The sequence below is a fragment of the Oryctolagus cuniculus genome, chromosome 2 (assembly GCF_964237555.1).
Source record: "Oryctolagus cuniculus chromosome 2, mOryCun1.1, whole genome shotgun sequence".
NCBI lineage: Eukaryota > Metazoa > Chordata > Mammalia > Lagomorpha > Leporidae > Oryctolagus > Oryctolagus cuniculus.
The window spans coordinates 41,876,846-41,891,649 of NC_091433.1; the positions used below are offsets into that span (position 1 = coordinate 41,876,846).

At 42.1% G+C, this 14,804-nt stretch overlaps 1 protein-coding gene across 10 annotated transcripts in view; it reads right to left on the minus strand.

Annotated features, from left to right (window-relative positions):
- The window catches only part of FRYL (FRY like transcription coactivator), a 298,493-nt gene that overhangs the window by 224,383 nt on the left and 59,306 nt on the right, over nucleotides 1-14,804 (minus strand). For 5 of the 10 annotated variants that reach the window (XM_051831505.2, XM_070068188.1, XM_070068186.1 and 2 more), the window contains one exon: nucleotides 14,038-14,216. The gene's annotated coding sequence lies outside the window, so the exon portion shown is untranslated. Of the gene's footprint in view, nucleotides 1-5,043; nucleotides 5,129-13,602; nucleotides 13,689-14,037; nucleotides 14,217-14,804 lie in introns of all 10 variants that reach the window. The other 5 variants (XM_070068189.1, XM_070068187.1, XM_070068182.1 and 2 more) reach the window with 2 other exon arrangements.

Genomic DNA, 14,804 nt, shown 5'->3' on the forward strand with positions numbered 1-14,804 from the left:
CCTCACTACTAGTTATATAAATCCCATGTGCAATGCAATATTTCACTTATGACAATTTTATCTTTTAAGCCTTTCATAAACCTGTCAAACCATGAGCTACATGGAATATTTTTGGTTTTATAGACTCGGAGTTTTAAAAATAAAAACTTTCATCACTCTAAACTAATAGCATTGTGATTGAAGATCATATTCTCACCTAAAGCAACTGCCCTAGTTAATGCTTCAAAGTAATTTTTTAAAAAATCATACTATAGAAACTGAGACTCAATGTCTTAATTTAATCTTAAGATAATTTAAAATTTCCATTAGGATATTTTTATCTTAAAATAATAAAACTAAAATATTTTTATTAGTTAATATTGTTGAAATACCCAAATCATCAAATGTGACTTTAGGAAATTGCTTTTTAAATAGATTTAAAATGGTTAGTCTCGCCTGAATTTAATTATTTATTTATTTTAGTTGTAGTTATTTATTTGAAAGGCAGAGTTACAGAGAAAGAGAGAGACACAGAGAGATCTGTCATTCACTGGTTCACTTCCCAAATGGCCTCAACTGCCAGGGCTAGGCAAAGCAGAAACTAGGACCCTGGAACCTCATCTGTGTCTCCCAAATGGATGCAGGGAACCAAGAACTTAAGCCATCTTCCTTTGCTTTCCCAGATACATTAGCAGGGAGCTGAATCAGAAGCTGAGCAGCCGAGACTCAAACTGGCAGCTACATGGGATGCCAGCATTTGCAGGTGGCAGTTCAACCGCTGTACCAAATGTCGGCCCCCCTACTGAATTTCAAATAACAAAACAAAGCACATTCAGTATGGAACTAAAGTTACTATAATCACCCAACTCTTTCATTGCATCAATATATTTTAGGAGACAAAATAGTCATTTAATTCAAAAGGTGATCTAAAGAGACTTGAAAGTTAGATTAGTATCTAAAAAGTCACATGTAATACAAATTTTATAAAAATCCTATTTCCTTTATAATTTCAGAGAAATGACCCCCTGAGAAGACTGTACAATGTATGAATACAGTTACATAACACTAAGCTATGGAAATTTAGACAAAGTGACTTAACCTCATCCATAGACAGAAAGGTAGAAAGGTAAGGAAGGAGGGGAAAGAGGGCTAGGACAACAGAAGGAAACAGGGAAACCTACAAGGGTTACAAAAAGATGGAGTACACAAACCCATTTTACAAACAGCAGGAAGCAAATGACGGTGCCCTTTACTTCACAAAAGAAACATAATAGTTGGCCCTGATGTATAAAGTATGAGAATCAAGTATACTGATCTCTGTCAATCCAGACTATTATATTTTTCTTAAGTAAACTTTTTTATTTTTTAATTTATTTTTTTAAAAGATTTATTTATTTATTTAAAATGCAGAGTTACAGAGAGGCAGAGAGAGAGAGAAAGAGGTCTTCCATCTGATGGCTCACTCCCTGATGGCTGCAATGGCCAGAGCTGTAGCAGTCCAAAGCCAGGAGCCAGGAGCTTCTTCCAGATCTCCCACGTGGGTACAGGGATCCAAACACTTGGGGCATCTTATACTGCTTTCTCAGGCCATAGCAGAGAGCTGGATAGGAAGCAGAGCAGCCAGGACTAAAAGTGGTGCCCATATGGAATGCTGGCAGTGCTACGCCACAGCTACTTGCTACACCACAGCACCAGCCCCAGACTATTAGATTTAACCTAGAAAGATAAGTGCTAAAAAGTTACACATGTGGACAATTAGTCCACAAGATATTACAGGAGAAAGCAGAAGTACATTTAAATATGTTATATATTTATGATTTCATTGGCTACTCTGCATCACCATGAAAATCTAATATTTAATGCTCTAAATATCCCATTACATCCAGTGTCATAAAAATTGGTTCTTATATAAATATGTACTTTTGTCAAATTAGTGTAAAGAATATCATTATTACTTGATGTGCAATGAACTGTAAAGACTGCTTAAAAAGGCAAGTAGGATTTTTTTCCTTCTCTAAGTGAGGTCATTTCCTGAAAGTTCTGTTCAAGTTATTTGTAAATTCTCCTTGAGACTTTCCTCTTTCATAAAAGATTTCAATGACTGATTCTCCACATGAAATCCTCCCTAAAACCATACAATCCAAATGAACAAATATCTATTGAGTTCCTCTCAGTTATGAGAATGAAAAATATGGAGCTGGCATTGTGGCAAAATGGATAAAGCCATAGCCTGCGACGCCAGCATCTCACATGGGCACTGGTTGAAATCCCAGCTGTTCCATTTCCAATCCAGCTCTCTGCTGTTGCCTGGGAAAGCAGCAGAAGATGGCCCAAGTGCTTGGGCCCCTGCACCCCTGTAGGAGACCCGGAAGAAGCTCCTAGCTCCTGGCTTTAACCTGGCACCTCCTTAGCCATTGTAGCCACTTGGGGAGTAAACCAGCAGATGGAAGATTTTCTCTCTCTCTCTCTGATGGTGTCTTTCTAATAAATAAAAATAAATCTGGAAAAAAAGAAAGAAAATGAAAAATATACAATTCTTTGCACTCTAAAAACTTACATGAATATTTCTAATACAAAACAGAGTGCAATAGATCTTAGGGTTGAGATATCAACAAAGGGAAATAGGGTGTACATATTTTTAAAAAAATAATCAGACTACCCTAGTTAATTCTGAACAGAATTAGGGGAATGGTTATGATTTGAGCAGAGCCAATAGGAAACAACAGAAATAGAGGAAGAGATGTCATAATGAAAGATGAGCTAAGAAAGGAGATGGGAAAACAATAGCCTTAGTTGTCTAAAAGAAAGCAGTCTCAGAGATCAGGCCTCGAAGCCTAAGAAAAGGAGAAAGCTTTCAGTTACAGGTGGGATCTCATCATCTCAATGAAGCAGCTACCATGAGCTTATGAGAAAGGAAATGATATACACAGACCCGTGATTTCTAAAAGTTATATTTTGAAGTTAAATGGAAGCGGAACAGGGGCTAAACCACAGGGGGATCAACTCTTTTATTTGACTAGTCAAGAGATAAATTTGTAAAGTAATATCTCTCAGGCCGGCGCTGCGGCTCACTAGGCTAATCCTCCGCCTAGCGGCGCCGGCACACCGGGTTCTAGTCCCAGTTGGGGCGCCGGATTCTGTCCCGGTTGCCCCTCTTCCAGGCCAGCTCTCTGCTGTGGCCAGGGAGTGCAGTGGAGGATGGCCCAGGTGCTTGGGCCCTGCACCCCATGGGAGACCAGGAAAAGCACCTGGCTCCTGGCTCCTGCCATCGGATCAGCGCGGTGCGCCGGCCGCAGCGCGCCGGCCGCGGTGGCCATTGGAGAGTGAACCAACGGCAAAGGAAAACCTTTCTCTCTCTCTCTCTCTCTCTCTCACTGTCCACTCTGCCTGTCAAAAAATAAAAAAAATAAAAAATAAAAAAAAGAAGTAATATCTCTCCCTCCAGCCCTTCTCTTCCCCTCTCTCCCCTGCATCTCCAATTAAAAATGTTTTTAAGTTCACCTTCTTTCCTGCCTCAAGATCCTTCACATGCTGTTTCCTATGTCTAGAAACTGGCACCTGATTTTCCTTCCACTATGGTAACTGTAACTATCCTTCAAATCTCAGTTTTAATGTCATTCATACCAAGAGGCAACCCATAACCTCTCTAGCCAAATAATGGGTTCTTAAATTCACTCTTGAATTTACACATGGGTTTATTTACTATCAACTCTCATAAGACATTTCCTTAAGGGCTAGGACTATTAGTTACCTAGTGCCTATCCCAGTACATGAAACCTGGCAGGTGCTCAATAAATGCTTGTTGAATTAATAATAAACAAACCCACAAAGGGTCACTTCAATTTCTCAACTGAGAACAGGGTAATGCCATAGGAAATACAAGAACATCATGGTTTTGGATTAAGTCAAACTCTATCTGGGACATGTTGAGCTTGAAGAAATAGTGGAATAGTTTGATGTATGTAAGCAGAGTTATCAAATAGCAAATGATCATTTAGATACAAGAATGAATGTAGTATCAATGGGAAACGAGAGAAAACAAGGGAGGTTGAGATAAGATTAGGGAATAACTCTACTGAACTGTCAGGAAGAAGAAAACTAATAGACAACAGGCTGATATTCCTAATGCATAGAGTTTTATAAAACAGAAAAAAGCAACAAACCTACAGAAAGGAAGGTTAAAGAAATGGACAGTTAACAAAACAAGAAATGAAAATGCCTCTTACAAATAGAAAAAATTTCAATCTCACTCATTATCATATGAAAACCAACACTACGATGACATTCCATCTGTCAGTAACTCCATAAGTTTGACAACATATTCTGATAACAAGGATACATATGGACAAATAGGCACTCTCATTCATTACCGGTAAGACCATAAAAACTATAATGCATGTGAGGACAAATCTGGCAAATCTATTAAAACTGCATACACATTTTCCTTTTAACTCTGCATTTCCACTTCTAGGAATCTGTCCCAGATCTTACTCAATGTCACAATATAAAAAGACATATATCCACAAGGTTATTCACCACCTATTATTTATACTAGCAAAAGATTAGAAATAACCCAAACCCCCAACAAATGGGAACTAATTAACTGAACTATGGCACATCCACCCAATGGGGTCTTTTTTTTTTTTCCATCCAATGGGATCTTGTGTAGCTATAAAAAAGAAATGACTAATATACTGAAGAATGAAAAAAAGCAAGGTATATGATATTCTATCATTTATATAAAAGAGAGACATGAAAACATAGCCTGCTTATATTTAAAAACTAAATAAACTGGAGTTTTTAGAATAAGACCATGTATAAAAGGAGGGAGAAAAGAAAACCTTATACCATGTTTTGTGGATTTGATTTCATAACCATGAAACCATTAAACATGCTTTTAAAACAAAATTACAAAGGCAGGTGTTTGGTACAGGGGTTAAGTAGCCTCTTGGGATATTTACAACCCGTATTAAAGGGCCTACGTTTAACTCTCAGGTATTCCACTTCCAATCAGGCTTCCTGCTAATGTGCACCCTGGGAGGTAGCAGGTGAGGGCTCAAGTACCTGGATCCCTGTCTTCATGTGGGAGACTTGGAAGAAATTCCATTTCCTGGCTTCAGCCTGACCCAGCATTGGCTGCTGTGTACATCTGGGGAGAGAACCAACGGAAAGGAGTTCTTTCCTGTCTGACTTTCAAGTAGAATGAAAATTTTAAATTTTTTTAAAGATGTATTTATTTATTTGAAAGTCAGAGTTACACAGAGAGAGGAGAGGTAGAGAGAGAGAGGTCTTCCATCCGATGGTTCACTCCCCAATTGGTCGCAACAGCCGGAGCTGTGCCAATCCGAAGCCAGGAGCCAGGAGCTTCTTCCGGGTCTCCCACGTGGGTGCAAGGGCCCAAGGACTTGGGCCATCTTCCACTGCTTTCCCGGGCCATAGCAGAGAGCTGGATGGGAAGTGGAGCAGACAGGACTCGAACCAGCACCCATATGGTATGCCAGTGCTTCAGACCAGGGCGTTAACCCACTGTGCCACAGCACAGCCCTGAAAATTTTAAATTTTTAAAATCACATTTTTAAAGTTACTAAATATCAAAAATAAAGGAAATTAAACATATATCCCATCAGTGGCAAAACTACACTGAAAACAATCTTTTTAATTAAAAAAAAAACTTTTTTCAATTGTATTGAGAGGCAGGAGAGAGAAAGAGAGACAGAGGGAAACTGTACTCCTATCTGCTGGTTCATTCCCCAAATGTTCAACAAAGGTCAGGGCTGGGATAAGGCCAACAACATAATCCAGGTCTCACATGAGTGGCAGGAACCTAGTCACTTAAGCCCCCCACCGCCCACCAGAGGTACTGCATTAGCAGGAAGCTAAAGTTAGGATTGCGAGCCAGGAACTGAAGGTAGGTACGTGTATATGGCGGGCAGGCATCTTTACCACTAAACTAAATACCCATTCCCTACAAAACAACTATTAAGACTGACTTAAACAGGCCGGCGCCGTGGCTCAATAGGCTAATCCTCCACCTTGCGGCGCCGGCAAACCGGGTTCTAGTCCCGGTTGGGGCGCCGGATTCTGTCCCGGTTGCCCCTCTTCCAGGCCAGCTCTCTGCTATGGCCAGGGAGTGCAGTGGAGGATGGCCCAGGTGCTTGGGCCCTGCACCCCATGGGAGACCAGGAAAAGCACCTGGCTCCTGGCTCCTGCCAGGATCAGCGCGGTGCGCCGGCTGCAGCGGCGGCCATTGGAGGGTGAACCAGCGGCAAAGGAAGACCTTTCTCTCTCTGTCTCTCTCTCTCACTGTCCACTCTGCCTGTCAAAAAAAAAAAAAAAAAAAAAAAAGACTGACTTAAACAGTACGGTCTCTGTAAAAGGGGTCTCAGTGATCCCCACCTCTTGGTATTGGACTAGATTTAGAGACTTGACACAAGGAAATTGTGTCAAATTGGCAAATGCCAAATTGGCAAAATGCCAATGTTCACAGCAGCATTGTTCACAATAGCCAAAGGTGAAAGCAACTCAAATGTCCATCAGTGGATGAATGGATAAACAAAATATAGTACATCTACACAACAGAATATTTTCTAACCTTAAAAAGAAGAAAACTCTGGCACATGCCACCACATGGATGACCTTGAAGACATTATGCTAAGTGAAATAAGCCAGTTACAAAAGGATAAATACTATATCTGTATGACTTTGCTTACAGGTACTAGGAGTAAAACTCATGGAGACAGAATGTACAAGAGTGGCTGTCCTGGGGCCGGTGCTGTGGCACAGAAGGTTAACAACCTGGCTTGAGGCGCCAGCTCCACTTCTGATCCAGCTCTCTGCTATGGCCTGAGTAAGCAGTGGAAGATAGCCCAACTCCTTGGCCCCCTACACCCATGTGGGAGACCCAGAAAAAGCTACTGGCTCCTGGCTTCGGATCGGCGCAGCTCCAGCCATTGCAGCCAATTGGGGAGTAAACCATTGGATGGAAGACTTCTCTCTCTCTCTCTCTCTCTCTCTCTCTCTTTCTCAGTCTCTGCCTCTCCTCTCTCTGCATAACTCTGACTTGCAAATAAAAAAAATAAAAAAAAAAGAGTGGCTATCAGTGCTAAGGGAAGGCAGGAATGAGAAATTATTATTTAATGGGTATAGAGTTTCATTTTGGTGAGATGAAAAAGTCCTGGAGATGGAGGAGGGAGACAATGGTACAACAATGTAAATGTACTTCATGCAAACAAATTGTACACTTAAAGATGGTTAAAGTAAGGGCCAGCACTGTGGCAGTATCCATATGGCTACCAGTTCATGTTCCCACTGCTCCACTTCCGATCCAGCTCTCTGCTATGGCCTGGGAAAGCAGTACAAAGATGGCCCAACTCCTTGGGCCCCTACATCTGCATGGGAGACTGTGTGGAGCAACTCGGACTAGACTAAGTTACTGGAATTAAGACTTATTCTATGCATCTGCTCTCCCACAATATGGCGCTGAGAAGGGAGAAACAGCTTCTACACAGCTGCCTCCAGTTCAACCAATAAACTGTAGGACCTACTCCTGATTGGAGGAGAGCAGCATACTCGGCGTGTGGGTAGCAGAGTTGGGATTGGTGGAAGAGGACTATAAAGGAGGAGACAACATGCACCAGGAACATCTAAGGGGAACATCTATCTGAATAACACCTGTGCAGCCCCCGAGAGAGCCGGCTGGTGGTATGCCGCTCCCCCGCGGAAGTGGTGAAAGTGGCTAGGGGGACCGCCCTTCCACGGAGGTGGAAGGGTTGGTAGCCAACCCGGGAAGAAGCAGCAGCAAACCCGGGGAAGGCTGAGCAGATGAAAGAACAGCGCAGGGTCCTGTGTTGTTCCTCCATGAAGAGGGGGAGCGACATAATGGTGCCGTGACTCGGATGTGAAGCCTAGGCAGGGTTTAGTGTCATTCCTCCATGAAGAGGGGGAGCGACAGGAGACCAGGAAGAAGCTCCTGGCTCCTGGCTTTGGATCAACACAGCTCTGCTATTTTTGTCAACTAGGGAGTGAACCAGCAGATGCAAGACCCCTCTCTCTCTCTCTCTCTCTCTTTTTTTTTTTTTGACAGGCAGAGTTAGACAGTGAGAGAGAGACAGAGAGAAAGGTCTTCCTTTCCGTTGGTTCACCCCCCAAACGTCTGCTACGGCCAGCGCGCTGCACCGATCCAAAGCCAGGAGCCAGGTGCTTCCTCCTGGTCTCCCATGCGGGTGCAGAGCCCCAGCACTTGGGCCATCCTCCACTGCCCTCCCAGGCCACAGCAGAGAGCTGGACTAGAAGAGGAGCAACCGGGACAGAATCTGGTGCCCCAACCAGGACTAGAACCCGGGGTACCGGCGCCGCAGGCGGAGGATTAGCCAAGTGAGCCGTGGCACCGGCCCTCTCTCTCTCTTTACCTCTCTTTAACTCCATCTTTCAAATAAATAAATCTTTTTTTTCTAAAAAAAAGGTTTTTTAAAGTGGTAAATTCATATTATGTACATTTTATTATACCAATTAAAAACATTTATTTATTTATTGAAAAGAAGAGTTACACAGAGATAAGTGGAGAGAGAGACAGAGAGAGATATCTTCCACTTGCTTGTTCACTCTCCAAATGTCCTCAATGGCTGGAGGCTGGACCAGGTCAAAGCCAGAAGCCCAGAACTCCATCTGGCTCTCCCATATACGTGGCAAGGGCCCAAGCACTTGGATCGTCCTCCACTGTTTTCCAGACATATTAGCAGGAAGCTCAAGCAGAAGTAGAGCAGCCATGGCTCAAATCAGTGTTGCAGATGGTGGGCTAACGCACTGTGCCACAACAATGGTCCCACACACAAAGTGATTTGACTACAGTTATAGGCAATATTCTCTAAGTTCAAAAGAGAACTGCAGGGGCCTGCACTATGGCATAGCAGGTTGAGTCACCGCCTGCAGTGCCAGCATCCCATATAGGCCCCAGTTCAAGTCCCAGTTGCTCTACTTCCAATCCAGCTTCCTGCTGGTGTGCCTGAGAGAGCAGTGGAGGATGGCCCAAGTGCTCGGACCCCTGCACCGACGTGGGAGACCCCTATGAAACTCCTGGCTTCTGGCTTCAGTCTGGCACGGCCCTGGTCATTGTAGCCATTTGGGGAGTAAACCAGTGGATGGAGGATCTCTCTTTCTCTGCCTTTGCTTTTCCGTGTTTCTGCCTTTCAAATAAATAAATAAATCTTTATATATATATATTTATATATATACATACATATATTTATGTAAAAAACTCAAATTCCATTCCTGAATATACGTCCAAGAGAAAACTATATATGTGTGTGTATACTAAAAGACATGAACAACAAGAGTGTGCATAACAACTTTATTCATAACAGTTTCCAAACTGAAGTAACTCATGTTGGAGTTATTTCACACAATGGAATACTGCACAGCAATGAAAAAGCTACTGTTTGATACAACATGTGTGCATATGCTCAGATTAAGCAAAAAAGACTAGACAAAACTTTTGTTGTTACTGCTATTCTGATACTAATATGTATGAGGGCACTATAAATGAGTAAATATTTAATGTGCTAATTGTTATTACTCTTGTATAATTATGACTCAGGATGCTCAGCTGAGAAAGGTATGAATGTTTAAAAAAAAACAAAAAGTTGAAACTGAATTGGAAGTTTCAATATGAACTCATAAGTTACTCTTGAAAAATTTTTTTCCTAGCCTTGACTACTGAAAAGACTTAAAAAAAAAAAAGATCAACCCATTAGCATAAGAACCTTTGAGCCCATATTGTCATCTTTAAATCCCATTTCTCAATAAAAGGCATCAAGTCTCCTTGGAAAAAATTTTTGATACCAGGTTTGGGAAAGAAATGTACATGCTAAGCCTGGAACACCTTGTCATAATAGATAACAAAAAAGATATCAAAGAAGCTTTATTACATGTTGACAAAGTACATCAGGAGCAGTAGCTCTTCAGATTACTTCAGAGCTAATAGAGTAAAAAGGAATTGCCATATTAAGATATCACCACTTTGCAATTCCTAGTGATTCCAAAAACCTAAAGGAAAATGTCTACCACTTGTTTCTGTAAATAGCTTTATTGGAATACACCCATATGCATACATTTACATGCTTTGTCTATGGCTAATTTCTCATTGTATCAGCAGTGTACTAGTTGTGACAAAGGAGACCAGATAGCCCACCCAGCCTAGTATCTCTACCACTTGTTTGCTTCTGGAAAAAATTTGCCAACCCTTCATCTAAGCATTGGACACCAACTATCAGCACAGAAAGACATAGAATAGATGCTGGGTGCACTAAACAGACATTTCCCAAAAGAAACACACTTGCCAAATGAAAACAAATCTGAATACAATCAAGTCTCTAGATCCAACTACCACCTAATAAAAGATGGATCATATTAATCACCTCATAGAACATAATCAGGCACATGCACAGCTGTAGGACAAGGATCTGATTTGTTGACCAAATAAATTTTTTTTTTTTTTTTTTTTTTTGACAGGCAGAGTGGACAGTGAGAGAGAGAGAGACAGAGAGAAAGGTCTTCCTTTGCCGTTGGTTCACCCTCCAATGGCCGCCGCGGCTGGCGCGCTGCGGCCGGCGCACTGCGGCCGGCGCACCGCGCTGATCCGATGGCAGGAGCCAGGAGCCAGGTGCTTTTCCTGGTCTCCCATGGGGTGCAGGGCCCAAGCACCTGGGCCATCCTCCACTGCACTCCCTGGCCACAGCAGAGGGCTGGCCTGGAAGAGGGGCAACCGGGACAGAATCCAGCGCCCCGACCGGGACTAGAACCCGGTGTGCCGGCGCCGCTAGGCGGAGGATTAGCCTAGTGAGCCGCGGCGCCGGCCTGACCAAATAAATTTTAACAACAAATGGAGAGAGGGTGAGGAAGAAGGAGGGATAAAGAGACCAGGTGTTGAAAAAGACAGAGACAGGGAAGGGAGGAAATTTAAGAGAAAAATTAATTGCAATGGAAGGCTTAGCTCAGTCCTGATTCAGTCAAACTCCTTTCAACATACATGAGAAAATACTGAGAAAATATTTGATACTACTGAAATTGCTCCTGCTTTTTCTTGAAGAGTAATAATATATTTTTAAAAAGGATGTCTTGAGGGACATGGGCTTTGGGCCAGCAGTTAAGATGCCTACATCCCACATCGGACTACCTGTGTTCAACACACCTCCAGCTCCCACCTCCATCTTCTTACTAACACACCCTGGGAGGCAGCAGCTCAGGGAGTTGGGTTCCTGTCACCCACACAGGAGATCTAAATTGTTTTCCCAGCTCCAGGTTCCAGCCCTGATCCCACCCTGACCTGGTCACTGTGGGCACTTAGGGAGTGAACCAGCAGATGGGAACTCTGTCTCTATTTTGGTCCCTCAGAAACAGATATTTAAAAGTTCAGGATTTTTTTAAGAGGTCTTAAGGATACATACTGAAATATAAATAAGTCACATGACATCTAGCATTTGCTTTTAAATAATACAAGAGGGGGATGAAAGGTGGCTGTGACTTGATAATTTTTGAACCTATGTGATGAATATACAGAGATTCACTATACCAGTCTGTTTACTTTTACATATTTATATTTTCCATAACAAAAATTTTATATAAGACAAAAATTATTCTTCAGGTACACACATACACACACACAAATCATGTAATCAAGAAGTGATGGGGAAGGGGATGGCACTGTGGCATAGCGGGTAAAAGCCACTGCCTGCAATGCTGGCATCCCATATGGGCGCCGGTTCGAGTCCCATCTGCTCCACATCAAATCCAGCTCTCCGCTATGGCGTGGGAAAGCAGTGGAAGATAGCCCAAGTACTTGGGCCCCTGCACCTGCTTCAAAGACCAGGAAAAAGCTGCTGACTCCTGGCTCCTGGCACAGCTCCAGCCATTGTGGCCACTTGGGGAGTGAACCGGTGAATAGAAGACCTCTGTCTGTCTCTACCTCTTTCTGTAACTGTCTTTCAAATAAATAAAATAAATTTTTTTGACAGGCAAAGTATGACAGTGAGAGAGAGAGACAGAGAGAAAGGTCTTCCTTCCATTGGTTCACCCCCCAAATGGCCGCTACGGCTGGTGCTGTGCTGATCCAAACCCAGGAGCCAGGTGCTTCCTCCTGGTCTCCTATGCAGGCACAGGGCCCAAAGACTTGGGCCATCCTCCACTGCCTTCCAGGGCCACAGCAGAGAGCTGGACTGGAAGAGGAACAACCGGGACAGAACCTGGTGCCCCAACCAGGACTAGAACCCAGGGTACTGGCGCCGCAGGCAGAGGATTAGCCAAGTGAGCCGCAGCACCGGCCTAAAATAAATCTTAAAGAAAAAAAAAAGAAGTGATGGGGAGTGAGAAGTAGAATTCTATGGTTCCAGAACTGTTAAACTAATGCTGACAGCCAACTAGTAGTTGGTTTCAGCTACCCACCAAAGAACCACACCATTCTCCAGAGTTGTTTCAGAAGGTTTCTGCATATTTTTTTAAGGTCCTAAGATTAGAACTACTGGTCTATGTGGACATTCACTGGAAAATTACTAGGGCGAAGATAATGGATGTTGGAAAGGTCAAGAAAGCTGGGTAAGAGCAGTCAATACATCACAAGAGTGGCCAGAAAGGGAACATTTGAATCAAGGAAGGAAAATCCTGAGACCAAGAGAAGAGGTTAAGTAAGTAGAATGAAAAGGATAAAAGAAAGACGTCAACTTCAAAACTAAAGGAATAACGGAAAATGTCCTGATCATAGAACTGCTCCTTATTCTTGACCCATAATTTAATGAAAACAGAACGAAAATGGTCCTATGAAATAGAAGGAAAGAAATGTATCTCCCACCTCTCCCCCGAAAAAAAATCCCAAAATCTATCAATTTATTCATTACTATGATAAAGTGTTAGTTGTATGAAAACATCAAAAAGCCTTACAAATCATTAGTCTAATTCAGGGATGAGGAACCTTTTTTTCTGCCAAGGGTTATTTGCATATTTATAACATCATTCATGGACCATACACAATTACTAACTTAAAAATTAGCCTGCTATAGACTTACTGAGTTTTAAGTCCCGCCTGTGGTTGCCTTGGCAGGGCCAGATCAAATGATTCTACAGGCCTTATATGGCCCATGGGCCAGATGTTCCTCACCCCTAGTCTAATTCCTTCACTGCATAGGTAAGAAAACTCAAATCTACTTGCTCTCAAGAATCCCATGCAATTAATGATTAGAATTCAAGCTAAAATGCACCCCATTCATTCCTTCCTATACCTACCAGCCTTTTGGCCTCATCCATCACTGTGATTTCCATTTGGTGACTAACTTCTAATACACTATGTATTACCACAAGTTTTCATTCATAAATAGCAGACATTTTATAAATGTCTTTTGACTGACTGGCTCAAAATGAGCCAACTTCAGTCATTTTATGTGAAAGATCTTCCTTTTCAGTAACTTATTCTGAGCAACTTTCCATCTGCATCTCGCCCTCCCAAATATATTCCGAGTACACCTTGGAGATGCTCAGAGAGTTGTTAGCTAACTGGCATCTATGCTTCTAGAAAACCTGTTAGAACGTGGAAGAACACACTAATGCCATGCTATAAAAAGAAGAGCTGGCATTACACACCTCTGTTATTATCTCCATAAACGTGTACATAATTTGCAATCACCAGGAAGTAAAAGGATGTTCTTGTCTCACTGGGCTCAAAATACCTAAATAGACAGGAAAAGACAGTAACAGGATAAACTAACTCAGCCTCACAATAAGGGATTATACAGAACATATAAAGCACAAAGTATACACACATAAAGTTGTTCAAGCATTTTCATTACTGATTCTTTATAAATATTACATATTATACTGCACTCAGAAATGTGATATACAAAGAATGGTTCAGCACCTCAAATAATTCAATGTTACTACTTTTAAAAGTGATTTAGAAAAAAAATTGGCCAACAAATTACAGAAATTAATTTGTATGTAAAAAGAAAAGGCTTAAGAAAAGGAAATACAAATTTATATTCTATTATTCTTCTTAAAAAAAAAAGTATACATCCTTACCACTTAGAAATGGTGGTTGTTGAGGCACAAAGTTTGTAGAAAAGACATCGAATTTGGAAAGGATCCATCTAGAAGCCTTTTCAGTCTGCAGCTTGTACTTGATAGGCACTCAAGTGGGCACTCTGGTGCAAAGCAGCTGTGATTCCCCGTGGATGAAGCAGAATATGGAATGCTGAAAGCTGGAAGATTAAGAAAAGAAAAAGAAGGAAATGCATTTGATTCTTACTCTTTCGTCCTGCTTTCATAAAAAAGCAAACTGCTGGGGCCAGCACTATGGCATAGCTACGTAAAGCCACTGCCTGCAGTGCTGGCATCCCATATGGACACCAGTTCAAGTCCCACCTGCTCCACTTCTGATCCAGCTCTCTGCTATGGCCCAGAAAAGCAGTAGAAGATGGCCCAAGTCCTTGGGTGCCTGCACCCACGTTGGAGACACAGAAGAAGCTCCTGGCTTCTGGCTTCGGATCAGCACAGCTCTGGCTGTTGCAGCCATCTGGGGAGTGAACCAGCAGATGGAATACCTCTCTCTCTCTCTCTCTCTCTCTCTCTCTCTCTCTCTCTCTGCTTCTCCTTCTCTCTGTGTAACTCTGACTTTCAAATAAATAAATACATTTTTTAAAAAAACTATAAACTGCTATATGGTTAGTATCATAACAAAATTACTTCCCTGAAAAATGAAACCAAATAGCAAATTATTTTCTCATCCTTCAGAAAAACCCTTGTCATGGCTAACAGTAGCAATTCAACACATCTGGAGTGCCCAGCAT